This window comes from Typopeltis vanoorti, chromosome 11 (genome assembly GCF_054136105.1).
Source record: "Typopeltis vanoorti isolate ZY-2024b chromosome 11, IOZ_Tvanoo_1.0, whole genome shotgun sequence".
Lineage (NCBI taxonomy): Eukaryota > Metazoa > Arthropoda > Arachnida > Uropygi > Thelyphonidae > Typopeltis > Typopeltis vanoorti.
In genome coordinates, this window is record NC_143559.1 from 5,258,014 (window position 1) to 5,285,312 (window position 27,299).

Sequence of the window (27,299 nt, forward strand, 5' to 3'; positions counted from 1 at the left end):
ATTATGAAGTGGTTTTCTCTAAGGCATGTTGAGATAGTTTGCTATTTTGGTTTTCCATTCTGGATGTATTTTTTGCTCTTTTTTTCTGACCAAAGTATTTCATCCTGTGTGTTTGAAATATTGAGTTCCACACTAGCAGGGAATGCTGTACACACCCGGGAAGGATAGAGGGTCTAGGTGATCCTTGATTTGCCTCAGCAAGTAGAAATTTTGTTTAGAGGTTTGTATACTATTCTGATTATGTGTCATTTCAAGAGGAAGCCCAGTTTTTGTAAAGAATAATTGGAAAGCTTGAGCTTTCCAATAATTTTTCCAATAAAGGCCACAGAATTACTGATATTGCCAGAGAGTTTGGAATCTTACGTAGCATTGTATCCAGGCTCTGGACAGTGTTTCAAACTAATCGAATGTGTTCCAGACATTTGCTAAGAAGTCGCCCTGTCACAGAGCATGAAATTGGATTTTTAGTTATTAATAGCAAAATGTAATTGATGCATCATGACAGGTTAGCTTGCAAGTTGGCTCCATTTAAACACAGGTATGCAGATGTCTCAACAAACTGTGATGTGACATGTCATCTGTGATAAGTAGGAGTATACACCTGAATGCCTATAATCTGCATCCCTTTATCCATAATCTCATTGTACAGCATGTTTTTTCAGTGGTGTTGTTTCCATAAAAATTGGACAAGATATCAATGCACTATTTACAGATGAGTCATTTCAGTCTTTCCTGCTATTCTAGATGACACTTGATCTGGCGTGAAAGTGGTACTGCTTACCATCACGAGAATGATCTTGAAATGGATAGATATGGCAGTGGTGGAATAATGGTGTGGAGAGGCATTATGCTTAATGGAAGCACCAAGCTACAAGTGCTGGAAAAAGGGACTATGACTACTGAATGATATTGCAATGAAGTTCTTCAGTGTCATGTTTGATTGTTCCATGGTGCTTTAGGCAAGAATTCATTTTTATGTATGACAATGTCACATCATACATGAGCAATGGAGATACTTCTGGAGACCGTGGATATTAATCAAATCAAGTGGCCAGCATGCTCCCCAGATCTCAACCCTATAGAATACATTTGGGATGCAATAGGGAGATGCATTGCTGCTTGAAATTCCCCTCTAGAAAACAAACAAGGCCTTAACATTTTTCTAAAGGAGTGTGCCAGTTTACCTCAAGAAATTCTGAATCACTTGTGCTAAGCATAGTATGAAGTTGTGAGAATGGCATTGCAGTTTGGAATGGATATTCCATACCGAAATGTTTCTCTGCATAGTTTTCTGTAAGCATCGTACATTAATTCTTTAACTATGTATGTCTTTCAGTGCACCAGAAATTTGTAAATCAGCTCAGCTAATGCCTTTTTATTCCTGTATATGGAGAGTAGGCGAGGCCATTTAGCCCTATCTAACTTTTGGAGACTGAGTGGGCAGTTCAATCTCCACTGGTACCCAATCAGAGGTAGATGGCCCAAGGTTATTGCTAATTAAGCGGTACACAGTTAAGAGAAACGGCTCAACATGTGCCGCCATCTCATGGTCCCCAACACAATATATTTAATGTCTGAAATAATGTGGGTTCTAAGGTCGATTTTCTTGAGTTTACGGGACGAAAAACCAGAGTTTCCGGATGGAAGAACCCGCTTGCCCGTGCCAGAGATCGACTAACTCGCAAACCGGTCAAAAAAAGGCTTAGAAAAATTTCCTCTAGTCGCCGACTAGAATCGAAAACAAGTCTTCCTTCGTGCGGTTAAGTGCCATGGTATGCAAACGCCACATCCATTGAGCTACACAGGCACAAGAAATTTGTAACCTTTGCCAAAAAGGTATTGCAATTCAATTTGTACGAAATTTATGACACATTTTTTGTGTAATATAATTTATTAGTATGTTGGCAATAAATTTAGTAATCCTTGGTGCTTTGTACTGTTCATGTACCTGCAGGTCACCTTCCTCCTTAAATTCCCTCCACAATTGTTTCTTTTTTGTGGTTCCAGCTTGATGATGATATTCATCCATTTAATTCCTATTTGATTTACTCTCCTGACTCTTGGTATGCAGTGTGCCATTACTTTTCTCAAACACTCCTTTACCGCTTCCCATGCACTATCAACATCCTTGCAGTTTTACATGCCATGGCAACAATCCAAGCAATCTCCTAAGTTTGTCATACTTGCCAGCCCCGTAATTCCACACATACCACTTCTTAACTTTACTGAAAATTTCCTACATTTGGCCACCTCCCAGGTCATGACCATATGATCATTCTAACCAGTTGGTGGCAATGTTTACATATTCGTTATAGACAAATTCTCAGATGCAGTTACTAGATCGAGCACTCTCAAACCCCCTAGTATATTCCATTACATGCTGTCTCAGGTAATTATCCCTTAGTAACTGCACAAAATCCATTTCCTTCCTCCCATGTGTCCTCTACTCCTCCTTCCAATCTATGCTCCCATAGCTGAAATCCTCATAATAATTACCTGACCTCCACTCATTAAGTGTATTTGCCAATGCATACTATCTCCATCATCTTTTCCATCCCCTGGTATATTTCTATCTTCTAAGGCACTTTTTACCATATCAATCCACCTATATTGTGGTCTTCTGGAAAGACCAAGATATAGGTGGATCTCGCCCATTTTGTTTAAGTGAACATACCACCTGAGATCAGCTTTGCTAATGCATTCCTGGATGCTGATAATCTCAAGTTCTTTCCTAATATCTTTGTTTTTAATATGATATTGCCATTGCATCTGTTCATGCCCCTATCCAACTGATATTTTGTTCTGCTGGCCTCAATATCACACCAGATAGCCTCAGATGTGCTATTTTCACTGGCCTGCAGTTGGACTTCTACTCTCTCTGGTTGCATTTGAGCAGTTATCATTAATAACACACTTCCTCCAATTATTTTCTCTCTATCCTACCTGAACACACTATACCCTTATTGCCCTTTTTTGTTTAGATACTTTTACACAATACTTTTATAGCTTAGCTCTGTCACATTTTTTTAGTACATCTGTTCAATGTGATATTTATATTCTATTCAAAATTAAGTGCTGTTCACTTCCAATTTTAAATCCTCTCTATACTCCTATATGAACTCCCGTACAGTTGTACAGTCCATAATTTGTCTAAAATGAATGCTGATCACTGTAAAGGAAAGGAATCTCAGTCATATCACCTCTCCTTTTTCTATCTATCAGTGCAGTCCACATATTACTAAGATATTCACATATCACAGACAATCATCATCATGAAATTCCTGCCATGTACCCTCAAGGGGTATACAGAATATGATAGTACTACATGAAAACTTTACATCATTACTAACTTCCTAACTACAATTTTCCTCCAAATCAGTCTGTTACCTGTCAAAAGCTCCAACATTATCAGATCTTATATTTCTATCTTCTAAGGCACTTTTTACCATATCAGTCCACCTATATCTTGGTCTTCCTCTGGAAAGACCAAGATATAGGTAGATCTCGCCCAAAGCTGATCATACCATCTGAGATCAGCTTTGTTAACACATTCCTGGATGCTGACAATCTCAAGTTCTTTCCTAATATCCTTGTTTTTAATATGATATTGCCATTTATGCCATCTGTTCATGCCCATAATCTTTCTCAGTACACTCATATCTGCGGTCTCTAGTCTTTGGTCAAGTGTTTTAATTCTGACCCAGCTCTCAGATCCACAAGTTAAAATTGGTTTCAACACTGTCTTATATATAACTAATTTAGTATTTTGACTAATTTCTGTCTTATTCCATATAAATTTATTCAGTTGACTTCCTACAATACTAGCTTTGTTGATTCCGTTGTCTATTTCCATGTTTAATTTAGCATCTTTGCTAAAAATCGTGCTTAAGTAGCCTAAATGTTTACTTCTTCTATAGGTTCTCCATTCACAATGCAGTCGATATTTTCTGTGCTTATGGCTATTTTCATTGTCGTTGTCTTGTTATTGCTGACCTTCATACCATATCTATTACAACAATTATTCCGTTTAGGCAGAGACGAAATATAACATCATTCCATATAAAGCAAAGAGCTCACATTAACATTTCCAATTTTGATATCAGGTTTAATACCACTTTCCTTTATAATGTGATCCATATAGATAATGAATAACAGAGGGGATAATGTACATCCTTGTCTCACACCAGATTTAACATTAAACCATATTCCTCTACTTCCTTCAATTCTAACTGCTGCTTCTCTGTTGTCATCTTATCATATGACTTTTCCAGATCTACAAAATTTAAATACAGATCCTTGTTATATTCCCATGATTTCTCAACTATTTGTTGTAAAGCCAAGATCTGATCCTGAAAGTCTCTGTTTGGCCTGAATCCAGCTCGGTCTTCACCAAGCTTTTCTTTCACAATCCTTCTGAACCGTTTCTCAAGTATGCTTGCGTAAATCTTACCAGGCACACTCAGTATGGAAATACCTCTAATTCTCACATTCAGTTTTATTTCCCTTTTTATATACGAGTCCAATCATCCGGAATTTATCCCTCTGTCTGGGCCTTCTGAACTATACTGTAAGACTTTTATACCTCCATACTTGAGCATTTCTAGTCGAATTTCATCTGGTCCTGCTGCCTTTTCACATTTCAGGCCTTTGATGGCTTTTTCTACTTCAAGTATGGATATGTATTCCTGACTACATGCCTGGTCAGTGTTTTTTACCACTGTGCTATCACTGCTTGTTTCATTTAGCAATTTTTCTAAGTAATTACTCCATACTTCAAGGATATCTTTATCTACAGTTTTCATGTCACCTTTATCATCTCTAATTCCTTTTACAGCACCCTTTCCTTCATTTCTAAACTTCGTCAACAACCTCCGGAATATCTTGCCACCTCCTTGATATTTATTTTCTTACCAAAGTCTTCCCATGACTTTTGTTTAGCTAGTTTTACACAGTGTTTAGCTCTCTTACATTTGTCTCTGTATTCTCTAAGAGCACAAGCTGACTTATTTGTCAGGAACTTTTGATATGCTTTCTTCGTTTCCTTCACTGCCTCTGTCCAACATGGAGTTATGATTTTTCTATCCTTACTGACAACCTCACCACATGCCTCTCTGGCTGAATCAGCAATGTTTTCTTCAGGACTTGCCACTGATTCTCCAAATTTTGGTTCCTGTTCTTAAACTCTTTCATTTTTTTCTTGAATAATGTTTGTGTATTTTAGTCTACAGTTCATATCTGAGAACTGCTCAACTTTTATTTGCGTTAAAACTTTTTTACGTGTTCTTCTTTTCAATGAAATTCAATTTTATCCTGCTCACGACAAAATAGTGATCACTTCCAATTTCAGATCCTCTGTACACTCTGGTGTCCTACACCAGTGGGAAAACATCATGATCAACAATAACATAATCAATGAGACTTTTCTTATTCCTTGCCTCTTCTCTCCATGTGAATTTGTGCACAATTTTATGTCGGAACATTTTGTTAGTAATAATTAGTTCATATTTTGAGCAGAAATCCAACAGGTATTTCTCATCATTATTAGCCTTACTCTGTTCTCCAAATTTTCCCAAAATATTTGTATATATCTGACAATCATTTCCTACTCTGCTATTTAGATCCCCATCAAGGACCAACTTTTCCTTTTTCATAGTGCCAGTTGATTTCCCTAAAGCCTCAAAAAATTCCTCACCTTAGTAGAACTTTCTGTGGCACAAATAAGTCTCATTGTCCAGTTCCCCATTTTAATATTTTACCCACATCACTCAACTTGAGACCGCCTGTTAATCAAGAAGATTAGCCTCATTATTTAGTGTTAAATACTGTGACTACTCCTTCTTTTCCTTGATTGTCATTGCCTGAATATAACATTTTGTATTTATTGCTTAGAAAGATCTCACCAGTTTTTGTCTTTTTTCTTTCAGTCACCCCTATTATGTCAATTTGGTACTTATCTAATTTTTCTTTGCAGTTCAGGCTTCTTATGTTGATAGTACCGATCTTGAACTCTGGTGATGGTGAGTTGGGGTGTGTGTTAAGATTTATTCCAGTAGCTGACTTTTCACTGTTTGCCCTGGTTCCTTGGCAAAAACAACAGGGGCCTTGTTTAACCAGGCAACGTGCCAGCTGGCATGGAATTCTGTTATGTTGTGCCATCATTTTATATTTTGGTTTATGCCAATAAGAATACTGTTTGGTTGGCTAAATCCGAAATTGAAAGCCCATCCTCATTTGTTCAATATCCAGGTTGATACCTTACAGGGTGCACCACGAGAGGGTGAGGATTGGACATTAGTTTAGAAGCCCTGGTTGGTTCTCTGCATTCCTTTAAAGGCTATGTGGAGGTCTCCTTTCAGTTATGCAGCTTTGACCATTAAGCACCCCATCCTTTGTTTGTTACTTCCATTATCAATCTATGGTATCAGTACCTGGTTGGATCCTTGTGAGGGCCTCTTAAAAATTTGAGGATTAAGAATTCATGCTATGAGGATTTTTTGTTCGTTGTCAGAGCCTCTCCACACACACTCACAACAGAGCCACACACAGATGCCCACTCAACTGGCAACAGTAATTCCTCAGGAGAGGAATGCTAGGGCTACAGCAGATGCTATACTGGCTCCACAGCATGCCTTATGTCTTGATCCCAGACCATGTGATAGGAGACTTTCTGCAACAACATTGACTCTTGCAGTCAAGTCCACTAGCCTATTGATTCTCACCGAGCTATCTAGCTGAAGGAGAGACCAGAATTGTGCAAGACTACCAGGATCCCTTTTCTGAATATCCACAGGTTGCACTGCATGGCAAACACGGCAACAGGGTATTGGATATCAGTGATGGTAGTCTGGAAGACAGGATAGCAAAAAAAAAAAAAAAACTCAATAGAAGTAAGGCAATGAATTTCTCCACACTTTTCACGTGCCATGAAAAGTGTGGAGAAACGTTTTTTTCACTCTTTACATACTCTTGACTGTCACTCTTTCATGTATCTGGCAATGAAATATGCTCAGTAAATTGACATCCTTTGGCTCTGCAATTTGGTAGAATAACATTCTACCAACTCACAGTGAACATCATACTAATAATTTCCATTTTACAGTCAGTTCCGAAAGTTTTAAATCAAGACTGGTGAAAATATTTCAAATAAAAATCATACCACAGATGCACACTATCATAATTATGCTGAGGGAATATGCTTAGTCCTTCTCAGTAGTTTGTTATTGCATATCATTTCTTTATAATTATGATAGTGTGCATCTGTGGTATGATTTTTATTTGAAATATTTTCACCAGTCTTGATCTCTTGTCTTCACCCCCAGATCTCTTGTCTCCCCTACTTCCTAAAGTACAGTTCCTCCATGTTGTACTTTATGCTGCTTCCCATCGATGTATCTCAAACATCAAGACTTTACATTTTGCTGCATTAAACTGATATCCCCATTCATTTATCCATCTGTCCAGTTTATTCAAATCCTCTTGTAGGGCTGCCACATCTGCACTGTTACTAATAACCCTTCCTAGCTTCACGTCATCTGTAAACAACTGAATATCCCCCTGCAATCTCCACTGACAATATCATTAATTCTTCTTCTTCTGCAGCTTCTCCCACTTAAGTGGGGTCACTGTTGATGATGAGTCTCCTCCACATCCTCCTGTCTTGGGCTGTCACCACATCCAAGTTCTTCATCCTCAAGTCCTCTTCTACCAGCTCCCTCCATCTCTTCTTTGGCCACCCACGCTTCCTCCTTCCTTGCACATCCATCTGCATGACCCTTCTTCCCACATATTCATCCTCCTTCCTCATCACATGACCAAACCATCTCAACCTTGCCTCCTGTATCTTCGCTCCTAAGTTCGTAACTTTCACTGTTCTCCTCACATAGTCATTTCTCAGACGATCCTTTCTGGTCACACCGCACATCCACCTAAGCATTCTCATCTCTGCTACTTCCATCCTGCTGATATCATTTTTCCTCAGGGCTACAGTTTCTATAGCATACGTCATAGCTGGCCTCACTACTGTCCTATAGATTTTGCCTTTCAGATTGATGCACCCTCTTATCACATAACACTCTAGCCATCTCCCTCCAGTTCCTCCAACCCACTTGTATCCTGCATCCCACTTCCTTCTCAGCTCCTCCATCTTCTTCCACTGTTGAACCTAAGTATCTAAAGTCCCTCACCTTTCTGATGGCATTTCCTTCCAGCTCCAGATCTGTCTCCTGGCCACCACCCACTGTGCAACACATATACTCTGTCTTCTGCTCAGTCTCATACCTCTCTCTTCCAGTACTTTCCTCCATCTTTCCAGTTTAGCTGCCACTTTTTCTCTTGAATCTGTACACAGCAAGATGTCATCTGCATACAACATTGTTCAAAGTGCATCTTCTCTCTCACCTCCTCTGTCATCACCTCCATCACAATGTTAAACACAAACGGACTTAATGCTGACCCTTGATGCAAGCCAACTGTTAGTTGAAAACTTTCTGTCTGTCCCAGACAGGTCCGAACACGTGTCTTCACATTTCTGTACATCTCCTGCACCAACCTGATATATTTCTCCGGAATCTTCTTCTCCCTCAGACACCTCCAGACTTTTTGCCTTGGCACTCTATCGTATGCTTTCTCCAGATCAATAAATGCCAGATGTAGCTCCCGTTGTTTCTCTCGAAACTTTTCCATCATATGCCGTAACCCAAAGATAGCAGCATATGTTGTTGATCTACCAGGCATGAAGCCAAATTGTTCCTTTGCAATCTCCACCTCCTTCCTCAATCTTCCATCAAGAACCCTTTCTAGGATTTTCATTGTGTGGGACATCAATTATTCCTCTGTAATTTTTACAGTCTTGTGCATCCCCCCTTTACCCTTGTAGATGGGGATGCACTTTCCCTCCATTCCTTGGGTATATTTTCCTGTTGGCAAACTTTCATGAACAGGTCCCACAGCAGGTCAATTCCCTCTTCCCCCAGTGCCTTCCATGCCTCCACTGGAATCCTGTCGGGGCCTACCAATTTTCCATTCCTCATCCTCTTCATGGCCTCCATCACTTCCACTCTACTGATGTTCTGCACCATCCCCTCAGAAGGCTGCCCATCTTCTCTGTGAGTCCTTGCATTTTCTTCATTCAAAAGTCCCTCAAAGTATATTCTCCATCTGTTTCTTATGTCCACATCCCTCCATAATACTCTTCCTTCAGCATCTTTGATCTGCCTCACATGTCAGATGTCCTTTGCTGCTTTATTTCTACATTTTGCTAGTTGGTAAATTTTTCTCTGTTCTTCCTTTGTTTCTAATTGATCATACAGATTTTGATATGCTGTGGCCTTCGCCTGTGCCACAACTCTCTTGTCTTCTTGCTTTCTCTCTCTGTACACCTCTCTGTCCTCTTTCACTCTTGACTCATTTCTGACCCACTTCTGCTTTGCCTTCCTCTTAACTGTCACTGCCACTTGTACATTATTATTCCACCACCAACCCTCCTTCTGCTCTCTAATCTTTCCAGATGTCTCACCAAGCACCTCAATTGCACAGCTCAGGATTACTTTAATTATGTTTCCACCAATCTTGTACACTTCCCAGTTCATCCGAAATCCTCTCTAACACCCTTTCCCTAAAACGATTCCTCACACTCTCTTCTTTTAAGCGAAACCACTTAATTGTCTTTATCCCATGGCTTCCAGAGGTTCTTATCTTCGATCTTATTTTAGAGTCTGCTCACAGCAGTCGGTGTTGCTGTGCCACTTGATCTGTTGGAATTACTTTACAATTTGTCACAACCTTAAGATGTTTTCTTCCAGTCAAAATGTAGTCAATTTGTGAACTGTTGTTACCACTTCTAAATGTTATCAAATGTTCTTCCCTCTTGTAGAAAAATGAGTTCACAATTGCCAGATCAAACGCTACTGCAAAGTCCACAACCCTCTCTCCTTCCTGGTTCATCATACCCACTCCGTGGCCACCATGCACCCTTTCACAGTCTCTATTCTGTCTCCCTATGTGTTCGTTCAAGTTTCCTCTGGCAATCACCATCTCATTATCTTCTAGTTCCCTCATTTCTTCATCTAACATGTTCCAGAACTCATCTTTCTCCTCTGCTGTACAGCCAACTTGCAGGGCATATACACATAATGCGACTACCCGCTCTTCTCCAAGGCCCAATTTCATTCGCATGATCCTGTCATTCCTTCTACCCACTTCCAGTACTTCGCCCTTCATTTTGCCACACACCACAATTCCTACACCATTTCTTCCCTCATTATTCGCTCCAGAGTAGAACAATTTATATCCATCTCCCAGTTCCTTTTCCTTTCCCCTTTTCCACCTTGTCTCCTGTGCACATAAAATGTCCCACTTCCTCTTCCTCATCATGTCTGCCACCTCTCTTCCCCTTCCAGTCATGCTTCCAACATTCAGTGTTACTGCACCCGTCCTTGTTGCGGTAGCCCTCGTCCACTTCTCGCAGCTGTTGGGCAATGTGCTGCGGTTCGCTTAAGGCGTATGCTCTAGCCCTTATATCATTTTCTCTTTGACTCATATCATAGCTAGAGCTGGCAATGAAGTTTTCCGACCGGATGCCCTTCCTGGCATCAACCCTCGCCATTTATCCGGGCTTGGGACCGGCACCTATTGAGGCTAGCTTGCCTCCTTCGGTGGCCGCATAAGACGAAATGACTTAGCAAGATAGGAAAGATTCACCCCTAGAACTCGAATACTCTAATAGCATAAGGGGGAAGGAGCAAGGAGAGGAGAAAGAAGGGGAGGGACCAGTCTACAGAATAATATAACAGATGTATATTACATGAAGTAAGGCATGGTCCAGCATCTGGTATCTTGGGTTTGCCATGCCCGTACTCACTAAAGTGATCCCTTTATATTAATGACAATATCATTAATATAAAGGTTAAACAATGCAGATCCCAGTAATGAGGGACCCTGTGGGACCCCACTTTTAACCTTCTGCCTCCTTGATATTGCACCACCATACACAACTCTCTGATACCTATGAGATAGCCAATCCTGAGTTCAGTTGACTAACCTGACATCCAAACCCATGTGCTGCAACTTAAATATCAGCTTATCATATGGCACCCTGTCAAATGCCTTGCAGAATCCAAAAAAAATGGCAGTATATGAATATCCCTTATCAACCGCTTCTTTCACATTATTATAAAAGACAATCATATGACTAAGCAAGAGCACCCCTTAACAAATCAATGTTGACTCTCACAGATAACATTACCTTCATCTGCCCAACGCTGTATATGGTCCCTCACTGATTTCTCCAAGAAATCAGTGAGGAACCATATACAGGCACTTCTAAACCTCGAACCTGCCCTATCCCTCTAGTATTAAAACATACTTCTCAAGGATTGAAGTAATCCAATAAAGCGTTCATTGAACAACTCCACTATGTCCTTTGCATTAGTCACTCTATTCCCATTTTTATCCAACAATGTCATTCTTCCACAATCATTTCTCCTCCTACTAGCCACATAGCTAAAACATTCCCTAGGATTTTCTTTGGATCTTAGGGCCAATCTCTTCTCATATTCCAGTTTTGCTTTCCTTACCATACTAGTCACTCTCCTGACCTGAGTCTTATATCTTTCATGCATCTGCTCTCCGCCTGTCTCATTGTATCTCTTCCATAACCCCTTTTTTTTTCACCTGTAGTTCCTGTTTGATATTGTTTGTCATCCACTTTATACCAAATTATGTCCTCTTTTTCACTCATGGAATACTGCTTACTATTGCTGCTGACAAATATTCCTTCATAATTTCCCAAGCACTAATGATATCTCACCCTTCCAATTTCTCCCTCCATGGAACTGCCCGAAGTTGATATCTAAGACTATATCACCTTCCTTATAATTCCACATATATTCCCTTCTCTTTGATACTCCTGCATGTCTATTCATCTTCCATCACATGGTCACTCTCTCCAACTGGGGAAAGGGATACTATCTCAGTTATAATCAGCTCTTCTGATGCTATGACCAAATCCAAAACTCTTGAACCTCGTGTTCTTTCTATTACATGTTGCCTAAGATATTTATCCCACAAAAATTCTAGAAATTCCATTCCCTTATTGATAATTGCATTTTCCTCTTCCTAATTTATACTATCATAGTTAAAATCTCCCATAACAATCATTCTTCTTACACTTGCCAAGCTCAACTGCCTAAACATCCCTCGCTCCTCACCCTCTGTACTCCTTGTCTTGTAGCAACACCCCACTAAATATCCTGTCTTGCCCACCTCTACCTCACACCATATGCTTTCAAAATCGTTAGTGTCACTGCCCTCCAAAGCCTCCACTCTGAGAGTATATAAGTCATCACTTATCATAAGTAGTACTCCACCACCATGTTTTTCCTTCCTGTCCTTTCGAAAAATGCTGTACCCTGCTACTTCTATTCATGTTATTATATCATATTCCATCAACCACAGCTCAGAGATCCCAATAATCTTCAGACACGCTGATGCTATCAATGCCACCAATTCATCTCCTTTATTCCGGATACTCCTGGCATTAATATAAAGCATAAAAAATCAGTGTTTGTATATCTATCCTTATCTCCTCCTGACTCCACTGGACTTGGTATTACCCGATGTATCCCCCCCCCCCCTTCTGCTAAGCACCTATTCCCACAAGAGGCCACCCCTGCTACCATCCACTCTGGTACTTCTAGTTTCCCTGTATTGACACACAGAGAACAGCAATCTCTCCAGATGCCTTCTTCCTTTCTCATTCAGATACAAATGGTATCTTGCATACAGTTCCTTTCTGTTCTCAAATGCTTTCTAAGCATCAACATATTCCAATCCTCTCTTCTGACACATTCTGGTTATCTTGCTATTCATTATTAATGCTGATACAAAATTAATAATGGAAAACTCGCATACAAAGATTATTTAATAGTATAATTTTCGCCTGTGTGTCATAGGCATCTTCAGTACATTTTAAGCTCAAATTAAACAATAACTGACAATTCCAAAAAGCACCCCCTAAGTAGCTGGTGTAAGATAACTAAAAAGGTCAATAAATTTCCTAACAAAAAAAAAAAAAAAAATTATATATACAATAAAATGTTAGGAAAGATTAGCTGATTTATAAAGTACTATCTCCATAAAGGGAATAGGCATAAACCATCGGATCTGTTTAAGTTAGGCGAATGAAGTGAAGTTTCACATGTTTCTTTATAAAGCCGTTCCACGAGGAACTGACTTTTGTGAAGGACATTTGTCTTTTTCCAATGAACTAGAAGAACACCAATCTTATATTGAATACTTTAAACCTGAAAAGTCTGGACTTGCAGAACATGCCATCTTCACTAGACATAGAGTTCATTGGAAAAAGACAAGTGTCCTTCGCAAAAGTCGGTTCCTCATGGAACGGCTTTATAAAGAAACGTGAAACTTTACTTCATTCTCCTAACTTAAACAGATCCGATGGTTTATGTCTGTCCCCTTTAATGGAGATAGTACTTTATAAATCAGCTAATCTTTCCTAACTTTTTATTTTATATATAATTTTATTTTATTTTTTTTTTTTGTTAGGAAATTTATTGACCTTTTTAGTTATCTTACACCAGCTACTTAGGTGGCGCTTTTTGGAATTGTCAGTTATTGTTTAATTTGAGTTTAAAATGTACTGAAGATGCCTGTGACACACACAGGCGAAAATTATACTATTAAACAATCTTTGTACGTGAATTTTCCATTATTAATTTTGTATCTATATGTCTACTCAGCTCGTCATAATCATACCTGGTCAGCACACACTGTGTTTTCTTCTGTACAACTCAGGCATGAATCTCCGATCTCTTACCACCCTATTTACACTACCTCTCAAGTCATTCATGCTCACCATCACAGTCATCTCATCCACCCTTTCACCCCACTTAATTGCCATAGCCAAAATAGCACTGCAACAGAAATAATCAAAGAACTAAAAGCAATCTCTCCACCAGCAGAGATCTTTGAAAATGACAGCTTGGAAGAGGAGGTGAGTAAGGCTATAAAACATCTCAAGAACATCAAGAGTCCTGGAAATGACAACATAATAGGCAAGATGCTAAAATATGGGGAAGAATTGGTTATAATAGAAATGCATAAGCTATGTAATGAAATATGGAGATCTGGGTATGCCCCCGAAGAATGGAAAAAATCGCTCTTGGTTGTTCTTCATAAGAAAGGCAGTGCTTTAGAATGCACCAGTTACAGAACTATTGCACATCTGAGTCATCTTGGCAAAGTGCTGATGAAAATAAATACTTACAGAATGCCTGAAGGGTCATATTGAGGCACATCTTCCTGGTGAGCAAACCTGATTTCGAAAAAATTGAAGTACAGTGTAACAAATACTCGCACTAAGACTAATAGCTAAGAAAGTTTGAAGAAAGAACAGAAAAATATACTGATGTTTCGTGGACTTCCAAAAAGCATTTGATAATGACTAAAATATAACATGGGGCTCTCTTGGAATCCTATGGTGTGGACAATAAATTAATCCGCCTGTTGAAAGATATAAACAACGAAGTACAAGCAACAGTCAGGATGGCACAAGATAAAGGGACCCCATATCACCAATCATCTCCATTATACATCTGGGAAGAACACTAGATAAGATTAAAGAAGAAGGTGGAGGCATTTCAATAAATGGCATGAGAATAAACTACCTCTGCTTTGCAGATGACTTCGTCCTGATTGTGAAGAAGATGCAGCAAAGCAGGAACGGACACTGCAAATACCGTATACGCAGAATTAAAAAGATATGGACTGAATGGCAATTTTGATGAAACTTAAACAATGATATTCAGACAACAGGAGTTACTGAACAAAGTTACCATAGAAGGATTTCAACTGGAAAATGTGGAACACTTCAGATATCTTGGATGCCACATGATGCATGACTTGAATCCAAAAAAAGAGGTAAAAATTAGAATAGCCAGAGTGATAGCTTTCTTAAAAGCCATGGACAAAATATGGAAGAGCCGAGCTATAAAGATGCACACTAAACTGTGCATTGTGGAAACGTGTATCTTCAGCAGCATACTCTTGGGATTTGAGGCCTAGATACTCCTGAGAGAATCTGAAAAGGAGGATATTAGCATTTGAGAGGAAATGCTATAGAAAGATTTTGAGAATAAGCTGGATCTAGAAAGTGAACAATGCATGTCTTTCTGCATGTTTGATTTCTTTTCCATTAATATTCATATTGATTGGTCCTGTCTTGAGTTTTTCTTATGTTGGTTTTGTTCTTTTCTGGATGTTGGAATTTGTTCAATAGTTGACTTTTCACTGGTTGCTCTGTTTCCCTGTCAAAAACAGCAGGGCCTTGCTTAGCTTACTGACACCACAGCCAGCATGAAATCTCATGTTGTTTCATTGTGTATTTCTGTTTTGTCATTAGAAAGTGCCTTTTGGTTCAGCTGAACCCAAAATTGCCAGCTTGTCTCTGTTTTTTCATTACCCAGTGGATAACTACTAACTGGGTGTACCACATGAAAGTGAGGATTAGATATTAGTTCTTCTCATTCCTTAAAAGCATTGTGGAGGTCTCCTTCCAGTTATTTGACTTTCACCCTTAAGCCATCCCATGATAGAAACAAAATTTACTATGCTGATGATACCATTCTAATAGCAGAAAACAAACAAATTAATCAAATTATTGCACCTACTAATTGAAAAAGGTAAAGAGTTTGGATTAGATGTAAATGCAAAAAAAGACCAAATTTATGAAAATTCAAAAGTTCCAAGTCAGAAATATTCATAAACAATATGAAAATTGAATATACAACAGAATGCAAATATTTAGGCACCTACTTTACTGCAGAATGAAAGCAAGAATAAAGAAATGAAAATAAGAACAGCCATAGCTAAAGATGCCTTCTGGAAAAATAAAGATCTGCTCAGAACTTCTGCGGGTATAGAGACAAAGAAGAGAATGATAAGAATATTAGTGTGGCTAGTTTTCACATATAGAAATGAAATGAGACCTGGGTATTCAAGAAGAGAGTTAGACGACAGATAATGGCCTTGAATGTGGTGCTATAGGAGAGCTCTGAAAATCTCATGAACAGATTACGTGACAAATACAGATGTCCTACAGAGAATGAGTATACAGAGATCATGTACTGAGAGGTTCAGCAGGACAGAGGATACTAACAGTTTTAGAAGGAAAAATTATGGGAAAAGGATCAAGAGGTAAAAAAACAAAAACATGGTTTGAAGATATAAGATCATGGACAGGATCACATGACTATGCAGAAAGAAATGGGAAAGCGAGAACTGGAAGGACATGGTGCTGAACCCTCTCACTGAGGAAGCTACATGAAGAATAACAATGTTGGTGCAAAGGAAATTTTTCAATATATGACAGCATGGAACAAAACAGTTGATAATCTATGGCAGTATATGAGTGTAGTCAGAAAAGACATGAAAATACTTATTGCTTACAACAGGGGTCTTCAACCTTTCAGACAGTACGGGCCACATTAAAAATTTCAATGAAGCCCGTGGGCCTTAGCTATACTGTGGTATTTAGAATTGTAAGATGCTTTCCAGATTCAGAAGGAACGCTATGCATTTGATACTTTACATAAAATCCTATAAAAATTAACAAATTCAGCTTTAAGAGCGTAGGTAAGAGTCAGGTTCATGATAAGTAAATACAATCAATACTTGAAAAAAGATAATTTAATGAAGAAAACATTCATTTTTTAGAATGTCAATGGACAAGTTGGCAATGTTTTTCCTTGACCAGCTTGTCGATGTTGGCATCAATGTTGAAAGTCGCTATGCACAGAGTATTCTCAAGATGTTGATCTGTAATCTGAGTTCTTGTCTTGGACTTCACATTCTTCATTCTGGAGAAGAACTGCTCACATAAGTATGTGCTTCCTAACAAAGCACACATCTTCAAAGCGTGCCAGCGAAATTAGGGAATGCGTCCTCAAAATTTTGTCTTTGTAAAATGTAAGCAAGAGCATATTGAATAATTTTTCTCTCAAAGAAGAGTTGTTTTGGAGTTCAAGCGGCTCCATTTGTACTGAGCCTGGAATTTCGGCAGCATTGACACTGAATGGCATTGAAAATAAATCTAAAGAAGACTGTTGGTTATGAAAATCACTAAATCTCTCTTCGAACTCACTTCGCAACATGGCTAATTTTGTAGCATACTCATCAAGAGATGAACAGTTGGACTCAGTGAGAAGCTGAAAATGAGTTGAGTCTTTTTTTTTTTTTTTTTTGCAAGTTGTGCCTCCCAAAGTTTGAGCTTGGCCTCAAAATCTTTGATGTGATCGAACAGAGTGTGCACCAGTTGATCTTTGGATTGTAGCCACATATTTAGGTCATTCATATGCAACGAGATGTTGGTCACAAAGCCTGTCATCCACTTCGGATCATTGAATTCTGCAGTCGGATTTCTCTTGGTTTGCATGAACTGCTGTATTTCGGTCCCTTGTCAGGCTCTTTTAAGAACCTTCCCTCTGCTTAACCAATGCACATCACTATAAAAAACCACATTGCCGTGATCCGCTTCGCACTCTTGGAATTGATGATGATTCACTCCTCTTTGCCTAATAATGTTGACGACAGTCACAATAACTTTCATGACATTCTCAAATCCAATAATTTTCACGCACAAATTCTCCTGGTAGATTAAACAGTGGTAATGGACGAAATCTTTTCCTTCTAGTTCCGGTTCTTTCCGTAGCAATGCAACAAACCCTTCTTTCTTTCCCACCATAGCAGGGGCACCATCGGTTACACCCTCGAGGTTGGTTAAGCTGAAGTGAAAATGCTGAAGTGTTTTCTTGGCAGCTTCAAGAATATCAGTTTGAATTGTTGATCAATGCCATGGACAAAGATAGCCAATTGTGCTGTATCCTTCACATCTGTACTCTCATCTAAAGCAAGCGAATATGACGTAAATTCAGACAACCATTTTTTTAAAGTTCTTACAATGTCATTGGCAAGTTCTTCAACACGTCGTGCTACAGTTACCCCAGACAAACTTGGTTTTTTAAACACTTCCTTATTATTTGGGCATAGAATATCCCCAGCAGCGATGAGACACTCTTTCACAAACTTGGCGTCCAAGAAGGCTTTTGATTTTTTAGCAATTTTTTTTCAGGCTACATAACTCGTTTTGATGCACACTTTGCTCTCTTTCCAATGCCTTTTAAACGTACCCTGTTGGCATTTTAAATCAATTTCCAAACGGTTCTCTTTGTCCACACAAAGCCTCCCTCGAAGGTGATCGAAATTGGGCAAATGCTCTGTCTCATAGTGTCGTTTTATATTGTATTATTTTGATACTGACACTGAACTCACGACAAATTAAACACACTTGGTTATTGTCGATTGGCACAAAAAAGTACAAATTGGTCCACTTTTCATTAATAACCAGACAAGAATCACTTGATTTACGCTTTTCGCTTGTAGACGCCATAGTGATGGAAGGTGAACCCAAAAAATTATCCAAAATGGCCGTGTGATGGTTATTATCCACAGAATGTCTCACACTAATGAGAAAAGTCTGGCAATATAAAACCACAATAGGCTATGGCTGACACGACGAACCTGCGTGCGCTTATACACAAATATCGCACTGTTCACGACTGACTGACTGACTGTGGATGAGATCCTCTTGTATTTATATGAAAATAACATATCGAGAACCTTTGAGATGTATCTGGAAGGCACTAGACAGCGCACTCGAATGAACTACTGCTTCAGCCATCTACCCGTGATGTTAGTACTAGTACTTAGGTATCGCTTGGCGCTGGTAGATGACTGAAGAAGCATGTCTATTTAGTATTTATTTGTATAGAATTTTATGTTAAGTATCAAATGCACACCGTTCCTTGTGAATCTGGAAAGCATCTTACAATTCTAAATACTGCAGTATAGCTTAGTGGCCTGCGGGCTTCATTGAAATTATTTTTTATTTAATCATGTTTTAATGTTAAGTAGTTATTTTTTCAAAATGGCCGGAGGGCCACAGGTGGCCCGCAGGCCATGCCTTGAAGACCCCTGGCTTAGAATGTGATAAGTTAGAATGGGTTGCCAGATGTGATTGCTCTATCAGTGAATGAGCTAATGAGAGGTATGATAGAAATTGTGTGAATAATGATTGGTGTCGGCCTCCTGCAAGGAATTTTCAGAATCCATAGAAATGCCCATGTAGTGATAATAACTTTATCCCTGTTGTATCTCAAAAACAATTAACAATTTCCCCTTTATACTTTTCTGTCCCATTCCCAGCAGTAGCAACATTGAGTCTCTACTCTGTGCCTTTCCAGAATTTGTTTCATGATTAGTGCTTATCTCAGCACTAATAATAATTACAAGGGCAATAATAATTGCATTTGGATTTTTGTTTCTACTGAAGAGTTTTAAACATAAGTGGAAAATTGGTGCCATGAGCTTTCATGTCAACTTTTCATTTATTTCATTTATCCCTTCTGCAATCTTCCTGTAGAATGGACTGGCTCTATCGCTGTATCCTGGCAGTTGTAATCTTCACTCATTCAAGTATAACTTAAATTTCTTCAGTTTACCTGATCCTTGCAAAAAAGGAAAAGGAAAAAAAAGAGAAAGCATGTGTATTTGGTTAGTAGATAGACAAGAACAGGAAAAGTTATAATGAATCAAAAGAAATAATGATAGAGAAACCCTTCTATAATTAGAAAGTTTGCATGGTTGGCTCACTAGAAAGGAATGGGTTGGTTCTCCAGTATCCAGTAGTTATCAAAACAGTTTGAAAACTAATAATATTAATGTATATATATATACAGGGTGTTCGGGATAAATTTGACAGTTTCGTAAGGAAAAAGAAAATCTTCTTTGTATCTATTAAATTTAATGAATTGACAAAAAAACATTACAGGCAGAGTTAATTACAATACTATCAACAAGATTTACTCAAAATAACCACCATTAGCATCGATCACAGCTTCAATTCTGCTTCGGAACCTCGAACAAGCTGATGCTACAGTCTCCCTGGGAAGGGCCGCAAAAACTGTTTTAATTTTATCCATTAACTGGGCTTTTGTATTACTGGAAGTGCGATTGGTGTCTTTTTCAACTGCGCCCCATACAAAATAATCCATGGGGTTAAGGTCTGGGGAGTTTGGAGGCCAAACATTTGGACTGGTGAAGTCGTAGAAATTTTCAGACAACCATTTTTGACTTTTCCCAGAGGTGTGGCAAGGGGCCGAATCCTGCTGCCATACATACGGCCTACCATTGGCTACCCTTGTTATCCAGGGCTTGACTACAGTTAGCAACTCCACGAACAAAGCCCGAATTCCAATGCCAGGGTTCTTCAATACCTGTTCCTGCAGATTTGCGAGGAATTCTGCTGTACGAACGCAATCAGATCGTCTGCTAGGGATCTTTCTTCTTGCTACATCCTCGTAGTCACCATTGCAAGTCTCTAGTTCATGCCTGATTGTTTTTACTGTATTCAGGGAGCATTGGGCAGCAGTCGTAATATCCTTATTTTGATGGCGGGCACGAATCATCATGATACAAGTTATTCTCTTCCATGATTCAGGTGGGTTCCAGCTATCCATCCTTTCTGACATCTTGTATATGAATGAAGAAGGGTCCAAACTTTTAAATGAAGAGAAGTGTGTGTTAATACATGTAACTTACGGAAAAATATAATTAATTATAAATATGTCAAATTTATCCCGAACACCCTGTATGTATGTTATAATATGTATTTGTGTGTGTGTAATAGACTATAGTGTTATTATTTGTTAATAGATATATTGACAGTGTTGTCATTAATTTTCAAACTGAGATGTTTTTTTTTTATTACTTCCTCACATGAGAGGTCACAGAGCTAAAGCAAATCAATTATGTGTGATCAGGCAAGGAGAAAAGTAACCCATTGATATTATTTTGAAGAGCTGCAGATTCGGCCTTGGTGAATAGCAGGTTCAATGAGTCACTGATTCAGCTGGAAAAATATGTTGACTGGTTGTGCTCATGAAACTGAGTTTTTTCAAAATTGGGATGACATGAGTGATGTGTTTTATTGAACAACACATGGAAATATTTTAAAAAAAGAGACAATGAAAAAGGACAAAATGGTGTTTTGGAACAATTAAAGGTGACTAGATTTTTATTACATCATCAAAGTTTGGTATGAAAATCAGTGTTTAGGAAATTAACTGTCTGCAAGATAGTCTCTGTGTGTGTTTGAGAGAGAGGGATCATCAGTTAGCCAAACTGCTCTCTCTCTCTCTTATCAGTAGCATCAAGAATTTTTAGAGAGGTCTTAGGTACACCATCAAAAATGTGAGAGCACTATTCCAAGGTATGGTGAAATTGTAATTTTTATATAGTTACTAGCTGGAAAGATGAAAAGTTATGTGATTAAAATTATGTGGTTATTCCAGGAAAGGCTGCAAGCAAGTGTCAGTCCAAGAGGTGAGATCTGGTCTTGACTATTAAGCTGAGCATTATCAAAGGTAAGGGAGACAAGAATTAAGCTCTTTTTTGTCACAAAAAAGACAAAATGGAAAGTTTTTTTCCAATTGTGCTGATTTCTTCAATAATGTTGGATCTTGGATTTTACACGCAATAAACTAACATAGGTACTTAGATACTTTGTATCCTGTTTGAGACGCTTCAGTTTTAGCTAGGAAAGTTTTTGTTGGCATGCGCTTCCAAAAGAGACCCAGTTTCATCGACGTTGAATATTTGCAGATCGTCATAATCACCCTCGTGAATTATCCTTTGCAATTCTTCAGGAAACATGGCCACAGAATCTTTATTAGCACTAGCAGATTTCCCAGTTATTCTTACGTTATGCAGTCCAATTCAATTTTTAAAATGATCAAACCATCCTAAACTTGCAGTATAACTTTCACATTCCTCTTGAAATTTGGTTTCTTTTAATTAGATAAAAATATTTGGAGCTTTTGCCTGAATATTCCCTGTGCAAAGTAATCTTTTTTTGGTTACAATCCTCAATCCAGAGTGACAGAAGATGCTCCATCTCAATCATTAAATGGCTTCTATTTCGGGTGACCTGCATGTTTCTAGAAACAGTGGCAACTTTTCCTTGTTCTTTGTATTCTTTGCTCTTATTTAATATGGTCCACACTGTAGACTCGCTGTATCCAGGTCTTGCAAAATCATTGTATTACTTGTGCCACTTTCATGTCTCTTAATGATTTCCAGCTTTTCTCTAGATTAGAGATAATTTGATGGAAATTTTTTCACTTGGCTATGCTACTAATTATATATTTGGTTTAATCCTTTATCCAAGTGTAAGCAAACAAAGTTTGCACCTGAAGTATTATCATCAGGACTGGGGCAACTCGTGGGAAAGGTGGTATAACTTCTCATCTTGCCTTAGTATCCCATGATGTAAAGCACATCTCCTTTTGGACATGTATAATGCTATGCATTAAGGGAAGGGTACTCTACCCAGACCGGTTTCGACCTTTATTCAGGTCTCATCAGTGGGATCCAGACCCAGATGTGGTGATAAGTGCTTTGCATTATGGGATACTAAGGCAAGTGATGAGAGGTTATACCACATTTGCCATGAGTTGCCCCAGTCCTGAAAATACTTGAGGCACAAACTTTGTTTGCTTACACTTGGATAAAGGATTAAACCCAAATATATAATTGGTAGCATAGCCAAGTGAAAAAACTTCCATCACATTATTTTCTTTGATTATTCTACTTTTTTGATTCGGAGTTGTGTATATATATATATATATATATTATAGTCTCATGTTCCTAAATTGGTCAGATTGTAAATTTTTGTTAACGCCATGAGTAATTTTTATCCTGTGTAAATATTATTTGAAGTTAAAATGTCTTCATGTCTCTATATAACTACTTATGTAGACACATGAAGAACATCTCATACATTTTTTATCAGTAATACATGACTGTAAGCAATAAACAGGTAACTGAGAAAGCATGAGATGTTTTCTGAGTTATCAGTTTCTCATTAAGTGGTGGGAAGTGAAAAAATGGGGTTCTTGTCTGGTGAGCATGTCATAAGTTGATGTGGTGGTAAATCAAAATCATTACATATGCTCTGTGAACCATAACACTACACATGTTATAGAAGCAACAGCTTTTCCATTCTCAAACACTCTATTATTTCCACTTTCATTCCTAAATCGATTTTCTTTTCTTTTCCATGCCACTAAAGATTCACTTGGCTTGCTGGGCCATTTTCTTGAAGAACTTATACCACTTGAATGACCCTAGCCAATACATGGTCGGTGAAGACCCAAACAGTATGAATCATGGGTATCTTTCAGCCACTTGCAAGCCATGTTATTGTGCCACAGACAGTCATTCGCATTAGAATGACAACTCTGTCTACAGCACAACACCCACATTACATTACCCACTTAAAATATGCAGATGATATTGTTCTGATAGCAGATAATTCAGAGATCCTAAAATTAATTATTTCTAATCTAATTCTAACCAGCAACAAATACAACTTGGAGATAAATCTCCATAACACAAAAATGGTGATAATAGGCAGAGTGAAAAAATATTCAATGTTACAGTAAATAATAAAAAAAAAAAATAGAACAAGTGGACAGTTTAATTTATCTTGGGGTCGTTAATCACTGAAGAACTTAGTTATATGAAAACTGTCAAAAACAGAACTAGTCTAATATGGTCAGCAGTAAATGGTTGAATAAATGAAGAAACAAAAAAGTTAGCCATAGCCTAAAGACTAAATTCTTCAGTTCAATGATCCTCCCAATGGTATGTACAGATCAGAAAGCTGGAATTCTGCATCACTGAAACAAAGAATGCAAAAACAGGTGAGATCTTTCTAAATGAGTATAGGATGTAATATTCAGGCAATAATGATCGGAAGGAAGGAAGGAGTAGCAATGGCATTCAACACTGAACATGAATATAAACTCTTTGATTGGAAGCTAGTTTCAGATAGTTATGTGAGCAAACTTGAAAATGGAGAAATGGACAATGAAACTTATTTGTGTCTAAGGTCCTACAGAAGGATCTCCTGAGGAAGAAGTAGAGTAATTTTTCCAGTCACTAGAGAAAGCAGCTAAACAGCAGACTTGGAACTGTATCTCACTAGGCATGTAAAAATGTTTTGGGGAAAATTTGGATTAAAGGGCAAAGCTAATATTAACAGTAAGTATCTGCTGGATTTCTGCTTAGCATATGGAATGGTCATGTTCCAACATAAAGATGTGAATGTTCACATAATAAGAAGACACAAGAAATAAAAATAGCCTCTTCAACTATGTTATTGTTGATAGTGATATCTTCATGATCATTCAGGATACAAGAATGTATGGAATATTTGAAATTGGAAGTGACTGTCACTTAGTTTTAAGTAGGACAAAACTGAATAGCACACTGAAAAGAACAGTATATGAAAAAGTTTTAAAAAGAATTAAAGTTGATCAGCTTTCATAGGTAAACTGTAGACTCAACTATACAAATATCATTGAAGAAAGAATGAAACAGTTCAAAAATAATAATCAAACTTTGGAGTCTTAGTGGCAAATTTGAAAAAAACATGGATTAATTCAGCTGGGGGGATGTGGTGAAGACCTAGAAAAATAAGAACTCAATGGTGGACACAAGAAGTTGAAGAAGCAGTCCCTGAAAAGAAGAAAGCATACTGAAAGTTACTAGCAAATAAGTTGGCAGATGGTATAAAAGAATACAAAGAAAAATGTAAGAGAGCTAAGCTATGTGTGAAATTAGCTAAACAGTACAAAGTCATAGGAAGTCTTTGGTAAGAATACAGAAGGTAAATATCAGGAAGATGGCAAAATGTTATGGAAGCTATTGAAAGGAATCAAAGATGATAAAAGTAACACTAAAACTGGAGATAAAGATATCCTAGGTGTTTGGAGTAATTTGGTATTTACTTTGAAAGACTTAAATGAAACAAGCAGTGACAGAACTGTAATAGAAAATTTTCAAGAGAAATAAATGCAAACAGGAGTGTACATATATCAATAATTGAGGTAGAAAAATACCATCAAAAACATGAAATGTGGAAAAGCAGCTGCTGGAGTAGATGATATTCAACCAGCAATGCTCGTATATGGAGGTATAAAAGTTTTGCATGGGCTACACTGCATAATTCAGAAAGTCTGGTCAGAAGGTAGAATGCCAGATAAAAAGGGATGGAGTTGAATGTGAGAATTATAGAGGTATTTCTCTACTAAGTGCTTGAGGTAAGATTTATGCAAGCATACTTGAAAAGAGGCTGAGGAAGATTGTGGAAGAGAAACTTGGAGAAGAACAAGCTGGGTTCAGGCCAAATAGACATTGTCAAAATCAGATTTTCAATTTATGACAAATAGTTGAGAAATCACCTGAGTATGACAATGATTTGCACTTCAGTTTTGTTGATCTGGAAATGGCATAAGACCATGTGCCCAGAGTAAAGCTTTGCAAAACACTACAGATATATGGAGTAAATGGACATTATACAAAGCAATTCATAGTCTGTATTTAAGTTATAAGTCGGCAGTTAGAATTGAAAGAAATATGGGAAGATGGTTTAGTGTAAAATCAGATATAAGACAAGGATGCACATTATTTCCACTTTTATTCATCTATATGGATCACATTATGAAAGAAAGTGGTGTTAAACCTAATATTGGAATTGGAGAAATCAAACTTAGCTGTTTGCTTTATGCAGATGATGTACTCCTAAGCATATACTGTGCAAGTCTCCATGGTTCTCTGACTAAATTCAATAACTGTAACAAATTTAGCATGAAAATCAACAATAAAAGGACTAAAAGTTTGAAAATAGTCAAGTATATAGAAAACTTAAGCTGCATTCTAAATTGGAGAGCCTGTAGAAGAAATAAAATATTTCAGCTATTTAGGAACAGTTTTTTGTGAAGATGGCAAGTTAAATCTGGAAATTGACAATGAAAAAAGCAAAGCTAGTATGGTGGAGAGCCATATGAATAAATTTATATCGAATAAGAGAGAAATCAGCCATCCACCAAACTAGCAGTATACAAGACAGTGTTCAAACCAGTTGTAAGTTATGGATCGAAGAACTGGGTTAGAAATAAAGCACCTTTTCTGAAAGCACACCCCAACTCAACATCTCCAGAGTTAAAGATCGGTACTATCAACATAAGAAGCCTGAATGGCACAGAAATGGAGCTAGCGGAAGAATTAGATAAGTACCAGATCGACGTAATAGGGGTGACTGAAACAAAAAAAAAAAAAAAACTGGTGAGATTTTTTTGAGCAATAAATACAAAATGTTATATTCAGAAAATGACAATCAAGGAAAAGAAGGAATAGCCATAGTATTCAACACAAAATACGAGGCTAATCTTCTTGAATGGCAGGCAGTCTCAAGTAGATGATGTGGGAAAATATCAGAATGGGGAATTAGACAATGAGCCTTACTTGTGACTATTTGTGCCACAGAAGGTTCTACTAAGGTAGAAGTGGAGGAATTTTTTGAGACTTTAGGGAAAGCAACTGACACTATGAAAAAGGAAAAGTTGGGCTTTGTTGGAGATCTAAATAGCAGAGTAGGTAATGATCATGAGACATACCAAAATATTTTGGGAAAATTTGAAGAAAAGAGCAAAGCTCATAATAATGGCAAATACCTGTTGGATTTCTGCTCGGGACATGGACTGGTTATTACTAACACCATGTTCCAACATAAAAATGTGCACAAATTCACATAGAGAGAAGAGGCAAGGAATAAGAAAAGTCTCATTGACTATGTTATTGTTGATAGTAATGTTTTCTCCCTGGTGCAGGACACCAGAGTGTACAGAGGATTTGAAATTGGAAGCGATCACTATTTAGTCTCGAGCAGGATAAAATTGAATTTCATATTGAAAAGAATGACATGTAAGAAAGTTTTAAAGCGAATAAATGTTGAGCAGCTCTCAGATGTGAACTGTAGACTAAAATACACAAAGATTATTGAAGAAAAAATGAAAGAGTTTGAGAACAGGAATGAAACCTTAGAGATTCAGTGGCAAGCCTTGAAGAAAACCTTGATTGATTCAGCCAGAGAGGCATGTGGTGAGGATGTCTGCAAGGATAGAAAAATCAGAACTCCATGGTGGACACAGGAAATTAAAGAGGCAGTGAAGGAAAAGAAGAAAGCATATCAAAAGTTCCTGGCAAATAAGTCAGCTTGTGCTCTTAGAGAATACAGAGACAAATGTAAGAAAGCGAAACACTCTGCAAAACTAGCTAAACAAAAGTCATGGGAGGACTTTGGCAAGAACATAGAAAATAAA

General features: G+C 37.9%; 1 protein-coding gene across 1 annotated transcript in view; it reads left to right on the forward strand.

Annotated features, from left to right (window-relative positions):
* Window positions 1-27,299, forward strand: part of Mgat1 (alpha-1,3-mannosyl-glycoprotein 2-beta-N-acetylglucosaminyltransferase) — a 328,989-nt gene that overhangs the window by 212,379 nt on the left and 89,311 nt on the right. The window lies entirely within an intron of this gene.